The 18,100-nt window shown below is 46.4% G+C and overlaps 1 long non-coding RNA gene across 2 annotated transcripts in view; it reads right to left on the bottom strand.

The window, feature by feature from the left end:
- Positions 1 to 18,100, bottom strand: part of LOC308579434 — a 38,582-nt gene that overhangs the window by 17,164 nt on the left and 3,318 nt on the right. The window contains exons 2-3 of one of the 2 annotated variants that reach the window (XR_014004470.1): positions 7,042 to 7,124; positions 4,328 to 4,867 (exon numbers count right to left, since the gene is read on the bottom strand). This is a non-coding gene — a long non-coding RNA (uncharacterized lncRNA). Of the gene's footprint in view, positions 1 to 4,327; positions 4,868 to 6,668; positions 7,125 to 18,100 lie in introns of those variants that run through there. The other variant, XR_014004471.1, reaches the window with a different exon arrangement.

The following is an 18,100-nucleotide window of genomic DNA, read 5'->3' as shown; positions in this document are numbered from 1 at the left end:
CATTTTGTGCATTGTAGCCTTCTGTGGTTCCATACCAATGGGGGTTGTTTGCTGTTCTTGCATTCTGTTGTGCAAGGGCCATAGGTTCTGCCTATTTCAGATCCTGAGTCATGTTGCTCTTTGGAGAAAAACAACACCCATGGACCCTTCCCAAACAGCCCATGAAAGCCAATGATCTTTCTATTACTATTTCTGGCAGAAATGAGAACATGTGCACTCTTTTTGTAGGAGACAGACTGAGGATTAAATTTGTAGATTAAGATTTAAACTACCTATCCCACATGTGTGGGAGAATTACAAAAGAAAACAGGTTGTGAAAACAGGCTTTTTAGAAGAGTAAAACACTTGATGTTTTGTAGCTTACTAAAGCTTAGGAACAAGGTAATTACACCTTTTTAACCCTTTATATGTAGTCTGCTGACCTCCCCCTCTTCACCCCCATTGAAGAGAATAAACCATGCATTTTTAGTAAGATAAACAAAAAAAGTTTACTTACATTTCAATGCAGACAGCAAATACAATGCAGGTAAAATAACTTCTCAGGAACAAAATGCAGGCAAGAAACGCATGAGCCAAAAATTTGGTAGCCTCCAACCCCTTCACAAGGACAGAAATGTTCAGTGTTAAAGAGCTACCCTTAAACCAGCTGCCTAATACAGCATTTGGGAATAATTAAATTTCCCAAGTATCTAGCATGGCATTATGCAAATATATGCAATGGACCTGTGCCAAAAGTCATTCCAGTACCGAGCTGTACAACTGGGACCAGGTGAGTTTGTTTTTATTTTATTATTTATTATTTATTTTATTATTTATTTTGGTTCTTTTATTTTATTATTTATTTATTTTATTTATTGCAGGATTCATAGCCAAAAAATACACTCAAAGCAGCTTTACAAGAATCATTCTTAAGATGGGTCACACGGCCTACAAAGATATGACAACAGGAAAAACGGAATATGGAGGAGGAGGAGGAGGAAAAAAAGCAAGCTGCAGCAGAAATCCTAAAACTTACCATTCTGAAAGTTGCTGGTTAAGTTTCTCTTCCTATAATTAATGTTTCACACGATCTCTTTCCAGGGGTTTGGATGTAAGGCCAGTAGCAGTGACCCCGCCGGCCACTGCCTGAAACCTTCTTCCCAAAATAAACTATTGTTATACAGTGGTACCTCGGGTTAAGTACTTAATTCGTTCTGGAGGTCCGTTCTTAACCTGAAACTGTTCTTAACCTGAAGCACCACTTTAGCTAATGAGGCCTCCTGCTGCTGCTGCACCACTGCTGCGCGATTTCGGTTCTCATCCTGAAGCAAAGTTCTTAACCTGAGGTAATATTTCTGGGTTAGCGGAGTCTGTAACCTGAAGGGTATGTAACCCGAGGTACCACTGCATACCAATCTCTGAGCAGTGAGAGACGCCTGGAGTTCTGGGTGCTTACACACAGGGTTTTGTATCCTTGGAATGAGGTGAAGGTTGTGGTGTCTTTAAGATATATGATTTATTTACATATATATAAAACCTGAGCCTACGGTGGAGGGACTCACAGCATTAACACCCTAACAGATCTTGGTCGCAGCCTTGGATTCCATCACAAATCAAGCATGTCTCTGGGTCCAGCTCCTCAGCCTGCTTTCAGCTTAGCTCTCAGCTAGTGAGGGCAAAAGCCCACCCATTTCCCCCCTTGGCACAGATCAACTTCTTTGACTGTGCTCATTGTGGTGCTTGAGGGACAGGATTGGCACCCTTGCTCCCCTACCTCCAATCCCCACAGATAAAGGACCCCAATAACTGGAAGGGCATTGTGCAGAGCAGTGGTTCCCAATTGGGGTTCATGCAACCCACTCGGGGTTGTAGTACCATTCACATAACAAAAACTAACATAGAGATAATCAACATTTTCAAATGTAGGGGGTCCATGGCTTGGCTTTTGAAAAACAGGGGGTCCTCAGTTCTTAGCTAATTGAGAACCACTGGTGCAGACTGACCCCCGCCTCCAAAGTCACAACACCATTATTTCATTTCAGTAACACGTACGCACAGAGTTGCTGCAGTTACATAAAGCTGCCTTCAGGTGGAAGTCATGCCAAGTTAAATGAAAGGAGCAATTTCCTATGTGAGCATTGCAAGATTCTAATCCACTCACCATTGTCTGAAGATGATTCAAGTGCTTGGCTGCTTCCGTAGCTACAAACCCTGTGGCTCTTGCAAATGCAAGACTTATAAGCAGACACGGAGAGAGACCTGCTTACATCCAGCCCAGGCCCAAGGACCTCCAGAGGTCACCTTTCAAATGTTCCCACCAGCCTTTTAAATGTGAAATCTGAGAACTGGCAAACCCTCTTAAGTGGAACATGGCTTTGCATGCAAAAGGTGCAGAGTTCAATACCTGGCATCGCCAGTTTTGGAAAAACAAGAAATACGTAGCAGCAAATGGGAAAGAAGATCTCTTGCCTGAAACCCTGGAGAGCGGCTGCCAGCCAGAGCCAACAACAGTGGGTTGGAAGGGCAAACAAGTTCACCTGGGAGGCCGCTTACTGCTTTGGGTGTGCAGGCACAGGAAGGCCTCTAGTTGGGGGAAGAGATTAGCTGTGAATGAGGTAGAGAGCAGAAGCAGAGAGCCAGCATGTAAATCTTCCTGCATGTATAACAAAAGGAGGTTCATGAGGTGCAGACAAACCGCTGCACAATCACCCTGATTAAGAACAGTTTGGGAACAAGGTGGGTATCTGCTCTGGTAGCTGCAGAACCTCTGGCCCTCAGGCCAAATGCGCCCCCCCCCTTGTTTGGTCCCTGGGGCTCTCTGGGAGCTCATGTGCACTGCTGTGCCTGCTTTTGCATCTGCGTCCACCCGCACTGGGATGTGGCCCCTGGGAGCTGGCCCAGGAGGGTATGTGGCTCTCCACTCCTGACCTATGAAATGACATATGCAAAAGGGTATTGCACACCAGACTCAAAACACCTGGGGGTGCTGACCCAGTTTCTCTCTCTCTCTCTCTCTCTCTCTCTCTCTCTCTCTCTCTCTCTCAGGGCAGATCCACATTGTACATTTGAAGCACATCCTACACACATTTAAAGCACATGACTTCCACCAAAGAATCCTGGGAACTGTAGTTTAAGGGTGCTGGGAATTGTAGCTCTGTGAGCAGGCTTTGGGTTACTGGCACCTCCTTTTTCTACAAAAACAAAAAACCAATGCTGAAGCGATATACTGCTGCTGTTTGTGAAAGTTCCTTTCAGCCACTATGGCTAACAACTCTCTGTAGACCACTCTTCCTGCAGGGATTTGCCTCCGACCCTTCCCCGCATTTTTTCCTTAAGAAAAAAAGAAAATAAATATGCAGAGTGAGTCACCCCACTTTGCACAGAGCCCCACACATGAACCAGGAGCGACCAAGCCTCCTCCCACAACCAGTGGGGCTAGAAGATTGTGGGTGCTGCTGCTGCTTTTTACCCCACTCTGAAGCACCACTAGTTTTCAACTCTCCCAGGTACACCAGCTCCACAGGTGAGATGAGCATCTCTGCCTCACAGCCTGTCTTTTTGGATGTTTCCCCACATCAAGGCAATGCTCTCTGCAGAGCAAGTGGGGCAGCTGGGTCGGAAGCTTCCAGCCAGAGGAGGCAACGCGTCCTCTGGGCATTGCATCACCCACACAAGAAACCTTTGTCTGCTTTTCCCAAGATGCCCTGCTTGCTCTTGGGCACCCTCTACTCCTCGGTCGTCAGTGTGCTTTCTGCCACCATCTGCAGCTTTGAATGCTGCTGATTCAGTCTCAACCAGGCTGACTTCCTGTTGGAAGGGAGTCTGGATGCAGGGACCATGGAACTTGTGGTCCTCGGGATATTGCTGAACTACAACTCCCATCATCCTGGCACTGATGGGGGGGGAGTCCAGAAACATTCGCAGTGTTCTCTGTCTCAGTCTTAATTCTCGCAAATGATGAAGAAACCTGTCGAACTGGGGCTGCATCACTTGACAGCACTGTGGGTATGTTAGGGTTGCCAGGCAAGAGCATTTCAGAACCTGCGATTTCAAGGGCCTGAACTTGGGACCTCAGGGCAGCCATTCGGGACAGAGGTTGGCAGGAAAAGGGGAGCAGAGTGTTTGTGCCTGCAGGGAGGGGATGAATCCACATGACTGAAAGATGTGTTTTTAAAAAATACATCCCCAAAACCTGCATACCAAGCAAAAAGGAGTTTTCAACCCCCTTTCCTTCTGAAAAGCTGGGATATATTTTTCAGGGTAGGGAGCCTGCCCTCATTATGTGGCCTTCACTTGCTCCCAGCTGCAATCTGAAGTGATGCCATCAAGACAAAGCTCTGCTACCCACCTGCTGCTTGTGAGTTCATTTGTTACAGGAAGAGGAGAGGATTCCCTGAGCAAATAACCAGACTAAAGCTGCAGCCCGCCATTAATTTTATTGCTGGCAAGTTCAGGTGATTCAGCTGCTGTAAACAGTCTTGAGATGATGGTGGTTTTGCAAGCTTAGCTTTGCAAGCATTATTCATTGTTGATGTTGGTTGTTATTTCACAAGCTTTGATAGCTCCAGGAAAGTTCAGTGGGTGACTAAGACTAGGAGCATTTTTGCAGAGCTTTGGGTGGTTATTGAACGATGGCCCTTCCTGGAGAAAGTGGAGCTCTGCCACCATTGCACATGATTTGAGCCCCTGCAGTAGAGGCTCTTCCTCTCTATAGCTGGAAGCTGCAAATGGTGACGGATGCACCCGCGAGGAAGTTATTGGGGCACACCACTCTGGCGATATGTGAAATCTCTGAAGTCCAATACCGAATTTTCAGGAATTCAACTCATTCATTCATTCAGTATCAGTATGTTTCTTGTGACCCTTCAATCACATTCCCCAGGATGGCCTGCAAAATGAATAAAACAATTAAAATACAAATACAAAATTGTTGGGGTACTGCCAGGGAGATAAAGTCCATCATGGCCCCCAAGCCGTGTCCGGACGTCCATCGACCTCCCGTAGACACGCAGTATCAGCAATTAGCGACACGAGCTTCCAGAAATAGCTTGTGACATTCCAGAGCTCATGCACACTCTATCAGCAGATAATGCACAGCAAAAGTCGCACTTAGGAGAGCATTATTTACAAGTTTTATTCAGCGTTGATCAGAACAAAAAACCATGACTGCCTGCTTCACAGTGTCTCCAGACATAGAGAGAGAGAAACGAAAGCAATAGAAAATATAAACTTCCTGTGAACAGGAAATGCGCACACTCTGTGACTCACAAAGCCTGCTCCCTTTTAAGGTGGAACGGAAATATCCTAACAAAAATAACATATATTAAACTGAAAGCCACAAAATCGTAAGAGCAACATAGCGTTGCACGCCACCCTCAGTCTCCAAGGGGTGCAAGATTCCAAGGGTTCCAGGCGCTTACCCAGGGTTTGCTTTCCTTGGAATGAGGCTCAGTGGAGACTGTGGTGTCTTTATGGCTTATTTGCACATATATGCAACCTAATACTACCATGGAGGGGCTCACAGCATTAACACCCCAGAAGGTCTTGCTTCTCCCATAGCCACAGCCCTGGATTCAAGAAGAAATCAGGCATGGCTCTGCCTCCCAGCTGCCCAGCCTGCAGTGTGCTTACTTCCAGCCTCTAGCTCGCACACACAACTCTCAACTCTGGCTTTTGTCTTTATAACTACCAGCAAGTTGTGCAAGGGCATCCCACCCATTTGCTGACTGTCATGGAGCCACCTCCTTTGTTACCTTAATGGCCCCTACCTAGAGGGCCATTACCTCATCAGGAAACTAGCCTGGCTTTTCCAGGAATTGAATCCATGCTGGTTCCAGGAATTAGAAGGGGGCTCAAGCATACAGCCTGCCCAACCCCCTTAAGACTAAGAACTGAAATTGTATATTTTGGGGGAAATAGGGAGACACCACTGAGAAGGCCCAGTTCTGGTAACCGCATGCCTCACCTCAGTCAGCAGGTGACACTATTGAAATGTCAGGCACCCCCCAACCTGCAGCCCTCCAGATGTTTTGGCCTACAACTCCCATGATCCCTAGCTAACAGGACCAGTGGTCAGGGATGATGGGAATTGTAGTCCAAAACATCTGGAGGGCAAAGGTTGGTGATGCCTGGGCTAAGTCCTTCCAATGTAAACTGTGAAGGGCTTTAAAGGTTGAAAGAAACAACACTTTAAAATGGACCCACAAGCTGTCTAGGTGTAGTTGATCCAGGGCAGGTGTATTATGAGCTAAATTTTTATATTTTATACATTTTTATATTGTCTTATGCAAACCACTATAGGGTTTTTGTTTATGATGATTAAGCAGCACAGTACATAAAATCTAAATAAATAACACTCCATTCCAGTTTGTAAATCTAGGGCTGTGAACCAACCATATATTGAAAGCACATCCTTTCCCCACTCGCCAAAGAATATTGGAAACTGTAGTTCACTCACAGGGCTACAATTCCCAGCACCCTAAACAAACTACAATTTCAGTGAGGGGAGGGGTGGATGTGTTTTACAAACATCTGATGTGATCAGAACTCACATTAGTTTCAAACCACCTTCAGAGGCTGCCCCGTAGGTAGCACTGAGGCGCCTCTGATGCCTTAAACAGCCCCTCATCCCCACCCCTGACACTGCTCCACAATCTTGCTGCAGGAACAGAACAATTTATGCAGACAACCCTGCAAAATGTGCTTGGCTTGCCAATCCTCTTTCCCCCAGTTGTTGTGGAAGTTGTTCTTCTGACGCACAGCACCAGCTACTCGTGCCCTGAACTGCTTCACAGACTCCGACTCCAGACTGGGCCACAGATAGTCCCTTAACTGAGAGGCACCGCCAGGTCCAAGCACATCCCAACAAAGGCCCAAGTGGCACAGTGTGCTATCGGAAATGAGGGGTTTGGCTCTCTGGCTGTTCTCCGCAGCATCAGGAACACACCAGGACGTCTAGCACATTCTCCGCCACTTGTGGCTCCTACCCAGCCAGCAACACTTGTGTGTGTTGCAGAAAGACCCACACCAAGCTGCTCTTCTTATTTTTAGAGTTGACCTTACATCGGGGTTAGCCATTCATCTGCCTGTGGCCAACAAGGTGTGAACCAGTTCCGCAAACCCAGCTGTGCCTGCTTGTCTCCCTGCTGAGAGAAAGAGGCAGAGAAAGGCAGACATTCTTATTCTTGGTTCAGAAATACTGGTGAAGTTTTCATTTGTTTCGGAGCATTTGTGCCTGGCTCTTGAGATCGCTTGTGCAAAACTTCAATATATATATATATATATATATATATAATCATAGAATCCTAGAGTTGGAAGAGACCACAAGGGCCATCGAGTCCAACCCCCTGCCAAGCAGGAAACACCATCAGAGCACTCCTGACATATGGTTGTCAAGCCTCTGCTTAAAGACCTCCAAAGTAGGAGACTCCACCACACTCCTTGGCAGCAAATGCCACTGTCGAACAGCTCTTACTGTCAGGAAGTTCTTCCTAATGTTTAGGTGGAATCTTCTCTCTTGTAGTTTGGATCCATGGCTCCGTGTCCGCTTCTCTGGAGCAGCAGAAAACAACCTTTCTCCCTCCGCTATGTGACATCCTTTTATATATTTGAACATGGCTATCATATCACCCCTTAACCTCCTCTTCTCCAGGCTAAACATGCCCAGCTCCCTTAGCCGTTCCTCATAAGGCATCGTTTCCAGGCCTTTGACCATTTTGGTTGCCCTCCTCTGGACACGTTCCAGTTTGTCAGTGTCCTTCTTGAATTGTGGTGCCCAGAACGGGACACAGTACTCCAGGTGAGGTCTGACCAGAGCAGAATACAGTGGCACTATTACTCCTATTGATGCAGCCCAGAATTGCATTGGCTTTTTTAGCTGCCGCGTCACACTGTTGGCTCATGTCAAGTTTGTGGTCATCCAAGACTCCTAGATCCTTTTCACATGTACTGCTCTCAAGCCAGGTGTCGCCCATCTTGTATTTGTGCCTCTCATTTTTTTTGCCCAAGTGCAATACTTTACATTTCTCCCTGTTAAAATTCATCTTGTTTGTTTTGGCCCAGTTCTCTAATCTGTCAAGGTCGTTTTGAAGTGTGATCCTGTCCTCTGGGGTGTTAGCCACCCCTCCCAGTTTGGTGTCATCTGCAAATTTGATCAGGATGCCCTTGAGTCCATCATCCAAGTCGTTGATAAAGATGTTGAATAAGACCGGGCCCAAGACAGAACCCTGTGGCACCCCACTAGTCACTCTTCTCCAGGATGAAGAGGAACCATTGATGAGCACCCTTTGGGTTTGGTCAGTCAGCCAGTTACAAATCCACTGAGTGGTAGCATAGTCAAGACCGCATTTTACCAGCTTCTTTACAAGAATATCATGCGGCACCTTGTCAAATGCCTTGCTGAAATCAAGGTAGGCTACATCCACTGCGTTCCCTTCATCTACCAGGCTTGTAATTCTGTCAAAAAACGAGATCAGGTTAGTCTGACATGACTTATTTTTCAGAAATCCATGCTGACTATTGGTGATCACAGCATTCCTTTCTAGGTGCTCACAGACTGTTTGCTTAATGATCTGCTCCAGAATCTTCCCTGGTATTGATGTCAGACTGACTGGGCGGTAATTATTTGGGTCCTCTCTTTTCCCCTTTTTGAAAATAGGGACAACATTTTCCCTCCTCCAGTCTGCCGGGACTTCGCCTGTTCTCCAGGAATTCTCAAAGATGACTGCCAGTGGTTCTGAGATCACATCTGCCAGTTCTTTTAATACTCTTGGATGCAGTTCATCTGGCCCTGGAGACTTGAATACATCTAAACTAGCCAAGTATTCTTGTACTATCTCCTTAGTTATTCTGGGCTGTGTTTCCTTTGCTGAATCATTTGCTCCAAATTCTTCAGGTCGGGCATTGTTTTCTTTATCGGAGAAGACTGAGGCAAAGAAGGCATTGAGGAGTTCAGCCCTTTCTGTGTCCCCTGTTTGCATTTCACCATCTTCTCCTCTGAGTGACCCCACTGTTTCTTTGATCTTCCTTTTGCTACGAACATACCCATAAAAGCCTTTTTTGTTGCTTTTAACCTCTCTAGCAAGCCTGAGTTCATTCTGTGCTTTAGCTTTTCTGACTTTGTGTCTACACGTGCTGGCTATTTGTTTGAATTCCTCTTTGGTGGTTTCCCCCCTTTTCCATTTTTTGTACACATCCTTTTTTAATCTTAACCCAGTTAAAAGTTCTTTAGATAGCCACCCTGGCTTCTTTAGGCACCTTCCATGTTTCCGTCTCATTGGTATTGCCTGAAGTTGTGCTTTTACTATCTCCCTCTTAACAAACTCCCAGCCATCATGAACTCCCTTTCCTTTTAGTATTGCTGTCCATGGGATCTCACCCAGCACTTCCCTAAGTTTTATGAAGTCGGCTTTCTTAAAGTCAAGAAATTGAGTCCTAGTATGCTTGGCTGCTCCTTTCCTCTGTATAGTAAACTTCAGAAGAGCATGATCACTCGCGCCCAATGATCCTTCCACTTCTACCCCACTAACCAGGTCATCAACATTGGTTAGGACCAGATCTAAAATGGCTGTTCCTCTTGTTGCTTCTCCCACTTTCTGGACAATGAAGTTGTCTGCAAGGCCATTGAGGAATCTGTTTGACCTTATGCTCTTGGCTGGGTTTGACATCCAACAAATATCCGGGTAATTGAAGTCCCCCATTACTATTATCTCCCTTCCTTGTGCATGCTTGGCCATCTGTTCCAGGAAGGCATCATCTATGTCATCTTAAAATATCTTAAAACAATTCCAGTGCCAATGCACTGAGAGAGTTCTCTGCTTAAAGAGCATATTGGAAGGAAGGTTTTTAATGGGGACGACAACAGAGATGGTGGCTGTCTCATAACTGACAGCAGACATTCCCCGTGGGTGAATGACGCAGCACTAGGGAGGGCCCAGTTCCTGCACAGTGTGGAAGGAACCTCCTGATAAGTGACCATAGCAGCATGTTTGTTCAGATCGGGATAAATGTGTGAAAGCTGCAAGCAGTTATTTCACCAAGGTCTGTTGTATTCACTATTTTCCCCGTTAACATGGCTGGCCCACCCATGAGGCAAGCTGAGGCAACCACCTCGGGTGGCCGCATCTACAGGGGTAGCAGATCCAGCCTCCAAAGAATGCATTGCCCACTGCTGCCACCGCTGTCATGGTGTCAGTGCTGGTATGCTCCTTGGAGACTGGCTTTTGAGGGGGCTGAAGACACGCCTATGCCTGCCTGGGGCTGCCCTCTGGGGTCTCCTGGGCTCTGCACCCACACAGCACGATTGAAAGCAGCCCCCTCCCCACCCCCTGTGACAGCCTTTGATTCCCATTTCAACTGTTAGGTAAAGTTGATGTGATACTCCCTCTCTGGTTGACTCACCCCTTCTTCCCTAGCCAGAGGGGCCACAATTTTGTGGTTCGCCTCAGGTGCCAAAATGTCTTGGGCCAGACCTGTCCATTAAGAATGGTGTGTCACTTGCTTCCTTGATAGGCAGAGCTTTAAGGACATAAGGACATCAGAAGAGCCTGCTGATCAGGTCAAGGGCCCATCGATCCAACATCCTGCTCTCACAGTTGCCACCCAGACGCTCCAATGGGAAACCTGCAAGCAGGACCCCTGAGCACAAGAGCCACACTCTTCCATCCTGTGGCTCCCGGCAACTGGCGTTCAGAAGCCTTGCTGCCTCTGATCGTGGAGGCAGAGCATATCATTGTGGTCAGTGAATCTGTCTAATCCTCTTTCAAAGCCATCCCTGCCTCCTGTGGGAAGGAGTTTCACAGTTTAACTCTGTGCTGCATGAAGAAGTCCTTTCTTTTATCTGCCCCAAATCTTTCTTTCTAGTGGTAAGAGAGAGAATGAAAACCCTTGTCTCTATCCAGCTTTCTGCAGAATTAAGGGGTGCCTTGTTTTCTGTACATGTAGGCAAATGTAGAGGCACTCTAGACAGTTAGGCAAAGTTGTTTAGTGGGTGCTGTGCCCTTGAGTCCTTTTAGATAAATTGCAGCACTGCTGCCACACAATTGACATGCATTGTTCTCTTTTGTGGTTGCTAACAATAACTCTCATAAATATTAGATTGATAAATAGAATGTTAGCAGAGAAAATGGGTTTGTTTGGCACATCAACACAGCCAAAGCGTAACCCTTTCCCTAGGGTTGTAATTTAAGGAAGCAATTTCCTCTGTTGCAAGCCATTCAAATGAATTTGAATCCATACCTACTAGGCAGATTTCCTACACAAATCCATTGCTCTGAGCTGGGGCAATGGCATTCAGATTCACCTTGTTCACCTCCCTGATGTAACTGGAATCCAAAGCCCCCCCTGGAAAAAGTCTCCCTGGGGGTCCATCCTTAGAACAACTACCCCCAACTGCATGCCATCCAGATATTATCCCTGGTCATTGGCTGGCTGGGGCAGATGGGAGCTGGAGTCCAAGCAGGGGTTGGCAAGGTTTACCTTGTCTGGGCCGGTTCACTCCAGCAGAGATCCCTCTGTGGGCCGGATTGCGCGCGCGCAGGCCCATGATTTGCAGTGTCTGCCTCTGTGCAGACACGATTTCCAGCACCTGCACAGATGCAATTTCCGGCACCGCGGAAGCGAGTCTCCACGCTGTGCTGGTTTAGCCCAGTGCGCGGGGACTCACCAATCGGGCAGCTCGGTTTGGGGGCAGCTCGTGGGCCAGTTAAACGGCCCCCGTAGGCCACTTGTGGTCCATGGACCTTAGGTTGCCAACCCCTGATCCAAACCATCTGTATACTGCCAGTTTGGCAGAGTCTGCCCTCCAGTAGCTAAGCCTTCTTCTATCACAAGTATTTTCCTAATCAAACATTAGAGATACTAATGCTGATCTGTGGAGGATTTGTTTTTTGTTCTCTGTTTGGGTTTTCCCCAGTGACAGGCACTTTGGCAAAGAGGGCTCTATTCTCTTGCAACTGAGGCATCCCAAATGTGTAAATAACCAGGCATTCAAAATAAGAATGGTTTACCTGTATTGATCCATCATACATGTTAATGAATTGGGTATGATAGCTGTGGAAGCTGCTCTTCATCAGAACCACCACGGACCTGGCATTTATTGTCATTCTATTGCTGGAACCCAGGGAGGCTGCAGCATTCATGAAGCAATGCAGGGATGCAAGCAGCTCCTTGGATGGGAACCTTTTCTATGTAGCTCACAGTAAAACTAGACAGTCACCAACTAATATGACTCTAAAGGAGTTAGACATAGGACTTATCCACACCTCTGTTCCCTAGGTAAACCTGCTCTTTAGCACTGAATCAGAATAAACAGCAAGTGGGTTTTTTGTGAATTGCTGTTTGTTCCAATTTAGCGCTAAAGAGCAGGTTTTCCAGGCAAAGTGATGGGGCAGAGGCGAAACCATTCAGATCTGTGCCTAGAAAAGTCAAACAGAAAATTGCTCAGATTTGTGCTTTTTATGCATAGGACAAGCAGCAGTGTGCACACATTTCTCAAACACATTTCTGGTGGATTTCTCTAGCAATGGCTACTAGCCAAGATGACTCTATTTTATCTAATAATAATAATAATAATAACCTATTTTAATAATAATAATAATAACTAATAACCTATTTTCCTTTTAAAATCATATATGCCAGCAACCATCACCATTTCTTGTGGTGGCAGATAGGTCTACTCATAAGGCCAAGGAGTCAGATCGTGGCTTAAATGAGATTTGTGCTAGGATCCAACTGACCACAACCTTCCCCAAGACCTCCAGATGTTTACAGAATACAAATCCCATCAATCATCCCTGACCACTGGCCATGCTCGGTGGGGCTCACTGGAGCTCTAGCCCTTGCCATCCAGAGGGGCACCGTATCAACTACAAGTAACTTGTTGTATGTGCATGTTTGCTTTTTAAAGTGTGCATCAGTGTTAACTTGCAAGTTGCCTTGGGACAATTTATATGCTAAAATGCAAGGCAGAAATAAATGTGTGTTTTTCTTCTGGACACCCACCAGATTTCTCAATATAATCCAGTGGGACTGGATTATTTCCAGACAGAGCTGTTCCTGTGGGCTGAAGCCTCATGCAGCAATGTGGGTCAATGGTGCCTCTCTAGTGCAAAGTCTGTGCTGCTGTATTTTGCTGTTGCGGTTTGCTGCCAGCCAATATTATAAGTACAATATTGATAAATATAATGGTAGGACAGAGGGGACCTTGAGGAAAAAATATAGGAGTGCATTCATGCAGCTCAGTGAGACAGAATCACAAAAGAAACTGCCGGCGTATTGGAAAGAAAGAAGAGGGGTTACTTCAAGGTGACTGGGTTTTAAAAGGTGGCAAGGGTGTGCTTAAACGTCAAAAGAGCAAAAGCGTTTTCCCATCACAAGTGTCTATTACTGCTCTTCCCTGGGGAGGCCCCTTCTCCCAAGCCCCTCCCCGTGTTCAAAAGGCAGGTAATTAATGCCTCTTCGCTGGGCCAGGACTGAGCCCTGCCTCTGCCTCCCTTCTTGACTTGAGCAATGATTTCTCTGAGAACTAATGAAGGGTTTGGATGCTTTAATTTGTTTTCTCAGATTAGATTCTGAAAATAACCTAAATTATTCTAATAGGCAGTTAAGTCCCTGCGGAGCATCTGGATAAAATGAAGCAGAGATAAGGAGCAAAAGTCGCCAGGGGGGAGCTTACAGGACATCCTTCTGGGCCCACTTTCAGTTTCGGGTGGTAAATATTGCATTTTCAGAAATCGGTCTTGTAGGAGGGGCAACATATAAAGTCGCCCACATGGGAGCATGCGCCTGCAATGAAATGATGCAGTCGCTCAGAGGGAGAGCATCTGCCTCGCATGCAGACGGTCCCAGGTTCAATTCCAAATGGCCTCCCCAGGGAGGCTGGGAATCATTCCCTGCATGAAACCCTGGAGAGCCACTGCCAGTCAGTGTAGACAGTACTGAGCTAGATGACCAAAGGGTCTGACTTGGTAAGGCAACCTCATTATGGCTGGCAGCACTGGGTTGAACACTCCTCCTGCAGTGAGTTCCATAGGTCAACTATTGGTTGTGTGCAAATAGGGCTCAATCTTCTGCCAAGTGGTTTCACTGGATGACCCCCCGAGTTTAGTATTACAGGAGAGGGCAACCCCATATTCCTTCTTCCCATTCATTCTTTTGAATAGCCCTTTGAATCTCATGAGATTCAAACATTTAAGTAGCACCAGTATATGGCATAATTGATTCCTGCCTCTTCTTTGCCTAGCTTTTATCTTTTTGACGATCTCAAGACCCTGCTTCTCTTTCTACAGATTGTGGGAGTAAACCTTTCTGTCTGTGTGCTTAGAACAATAGATTCATAGAGTTGGGAGGGACCCAAGGGTCATCTAGTCCAACCCCCTGCAATGCTTGTTTAAAAACAAAGTATGGCATGTTTACAACTCATGTTTTTTCCTGGTCTTTTTTACTGCAAAATGGCAATCAAACACAAGCATTTGATATGGAGGGAGGTATTTTGTAAACAGCTGTGAGGTTTTATTCTGTTTTGCAAATAAACCACTCTGAGGTTTTTATTTAATCAAGATGTCTAAAAGTCTTGTGGATATAAATAAATAAAATAAACAAACTTCCCTCCTGAGGAGGAAGCTTTTAATTACACTTGCAGTAGCCTCCACACACTTTGCCTGTTTGCACTGGACAGTTTGGTGATGCAACTGGTGTTTCAGGATAAACAGGGGTGGTTGAGAAATAACTATGAATCAGGTTGGGTGGGGAGGCTTTCAACAGTATCCTCCAGATTGTCCATAAAGAGGGAGTGAGCAAAATATTTGTTTTATGACGCTTATATTTCACCCTTCCTCAAAGGAACTTGTGGTGGTATACATGCTTTTCTCCTTCCCCACAATTTGCCCTTACCACAAACCATGTAATTTGTTGTTTGCAATTTGTAGGTCAGACTGAGAGATTGCAATCAGCCCAGTGTCACCCAGTGAGCTTCCCTGCTAAGCAGAGATCTGAACTCGGGTCTCTGCAATCCTGGCCCAACTCTGGCTCTCATGCGGACAACTACACGGCTGGTGTGGAATCAGCAGCTGCTAGATATTAAGCCACACCAAAGTGTCCCTGAAAACTAGGTCATTCTGGAACCTTGCAATAATGACACAGCACAGGTTGAAGTGAGTTAAGGGATTGTTATCCCAGGATAGCAGAAGGTGTCAAGAAGAAACCCAGCAGCTCTCTCTGTGTGTGTCTCTCTCCCCCCCATTAAGGTTTTCCTCCTTCACTGGAACTACATCAAACTGTTGGTGCTCACCACAGGCACCTGTGCAAACATGCCGTGTTTGTTTCTGGTCTTAATTTTGCTGATTACACCTCGGCAGGGCCTTGCAACATGGCTGGTGCTCCCAGGTGGAACTCCCCTGAGGAAGCGGAACTCTTGTAATTATACGCAATGGTCTTCTTATTCGCAGTTAAACAAAATGCCCACACGGGACCTGGATGTCATGAAGGATCGTGCAGGCTGCAGCCACAAGGAACAACGACAATCCCTCCTTCTCCATGGTTGTTCCGCCTTTATTGTGGCATTTCTGCCCCACCTTTCTTCCAAGGGGCTCAAGGTGGCCCATGTGGCTGAGGGGGGATTTGAACTCTGGTCTCCCAGGTCCTAGCCTGACACTCTAACCACTAGGCCCCCACTGGGTTTCTAGCATGTCACAAGGCAGGGTCAGATTGGATAACTTCCCTTTCACCATTGAAGTTAATTTTAAATAAGTATAAGCCACCTTTCTGGACCCAAAGTCACTCCATTTATTTATTTATTTATACTTTATACAGTTTGTTCAAAACAGGCATACAGCTATTATTTTGCCATAAAAATAAATTCTTCACAACAATTGAAATGCTGAAGAAAAATACCTCCGCCCCCAAAATAAAAAGTAGACCAGCACCACCTAAAAATGTTTACACCCCGTTTTTCTTTCATAACAGAGCTCAAATTGGCTTAAAGTCGGGCAGGGGATCCCCGCGTGGTCCCCCATCAAGGCACTGACCAGACCCAAATCTGTTTAGCTTTAAACAAGTGGGCTGCAAAAAACTACAGATGGACTTTTGACAGGCACAGCCTGTCATCAGCACCTAATTCCTGCGCTCAAAAGCTTCCACTAGCTTTCCAGGCCAACATTAAAGTCCGGGTGGTGCTGTGGGTTAAACCACAGAGCCTAGGACTTGCTGATCAGAAGGTCGGCGCTTCGAACCCCCATGACGGGGTGATCTCCCGCTGCTCGGTCCCTGCTCCTGCCAACCTAGCAGTTCAAAAGCACGTCAAAGTGCAAGTAGATAAATAGGTACCGCTCCAGCGGGAAGGTAAATGGCGTTTCCGTGCGCTGCTCTGGTTCGCCAGAAGCGGCTTAGTCATGCTGGCCACAAGACCCGGAAGCTGTACGCTGGCTTCCTCGGCCAATAAAGCGAGATGAGCACCGCAACCCCACAGTTGTCCGTGACTGGACCTAATGGCCAGGGGTCCCTTTACCTTTATTATTTTACAAGGCCCTGAACAACCTGAGTCCAGGACACCTCAAGTACTGCCCGATCCCCTATAACCCTGCCCAACCGCTGAGGGCTTTGGGGGAGCTGTTGTTCGTGGTCCCCATGGCTTGGAGGCGTGACTCATGAGAGCCCACGAGGAGCCTGCTGAATCTGCCCAAGGGCTGCAGCATCCTGGTGGCCCCAATGAAAAGCCCACAAGCAGGACCTGACAAGAGCACCTTCCCCTCCTGCCCCCCCCCCCAGACTGGTATTCAGAAGCATTACCACCCGCAAAATGCCTACTGTACCCACCAGGAGCCCTGCATTCAATATTAGGGGCCCAATTTTGTGGGATTCCCTTCCAGTTGAGGTCCCTTCTCCTTGTTTAATTTCTAGCACTTACTGAATATTTTTTCATTCCTGACGACATTTTAACTGAAGTCTTATTTTATCATTCTGACTGATATTTCTCTTTTCTGTATTGTATTTTTCATATATTGCTCAGAAACTGTTGTAGCTAAGCAGTATATACAGTGTATGAGTAAAATTGATCTGGGACACCCTTCCACTTATTATTTATATTGTGCCTAAAATATTTTATTATTATTTAAAGTATTCCTTAGCTCCCTTGATCAGAAAGGACTCCAGAGCAGTGTTCAGTACTGAGATTAAGCGAATGCTGCATACTTAATTCATCTCAAATAACCACCATCCCATGGACCTATATGCACAGTCACATAGTCACTCGCAGAGATGGGGAGCTTGAAAGAGTAAGGGAAACCCACCTTCTGCTCTGATTTTGGCGCTGATTTACACCCTGCACTTGCCTTGCTACTGTTTTGGGCTTCTGCAGATTCATTTCTGAATCTCCAAAGTTCTTGCCAAAATATTACAACTCCTACTTTTCCATTGACTTTGCTGGCTGGATTGTTGATGGAAGTTGCGAGTCCAGACCTGGGATAGCTCAGTTGGTAAAGCATGAGACTCTTCATCTCCGGGTCGTGGGGTTGGGGAAAAGATTCCTTCATTGGTGTAGGTGACCTTCAGGGTGCCTTCCAACTCTATAATTCTGTGTTTCTAACCCCTGGAGGGCAGCTGGTTGGGTACGCTTGGCTGCAATCCTGTCCAGGACAATTTAGAAGATCGTTAAAAGAGCTGCCTGTATTTCTGAAAGGATCCAACTCCAAGCATGGCAGACTTCGGGCAGGCCCCTGCAGCCCACCAGCCCCAAGACTGTGCTTCAGTCTTTATCTCAAGCCCCTCTTTACAGCATTTCATCAAACCAACTGCAAACTCCGCAACCGTGCTTAGACTATTGCTCCCTATTTTGCAGCCAGAGCCCACTTCATCAACCCAAAATGGTGTGCCCTTTTGTGCATAGCTGGAACTCTGGAAACAAAGTTGCAGGTACACACCCACCCTGTGCTCCACATGGCAGATCTAACCGAACCATTACAGCATTATTAATTGGAAGAAACAAACCAAACATTTTGCCTAGAAGCAGCAAAAAGCTATAAAGCGGGCAGCTAGGAATCCGTTAATTTGCCCAGCGTGTGAAGAGGGAACAGCTGTTCCTGGAACTGACTGTCCCTGCATGACCTCTGCCTACGCAGGACAGGAATTC

Source organism: Podarcis bocagei (assembly GCF_964188305.1).
Source record: "Podarcis bocagei genome assembly, chromosome: Z".
NCBI lineage: Eukaryota > Metazoa > Chordata > Lepidosauria > Squamata > Lacertidae > Podarcis > Podarcis bocagei.
Note: the sequence above shows the minus strand (reverse complement) of the source record. Positions and strands in the feature narration are given on the sequence as shown.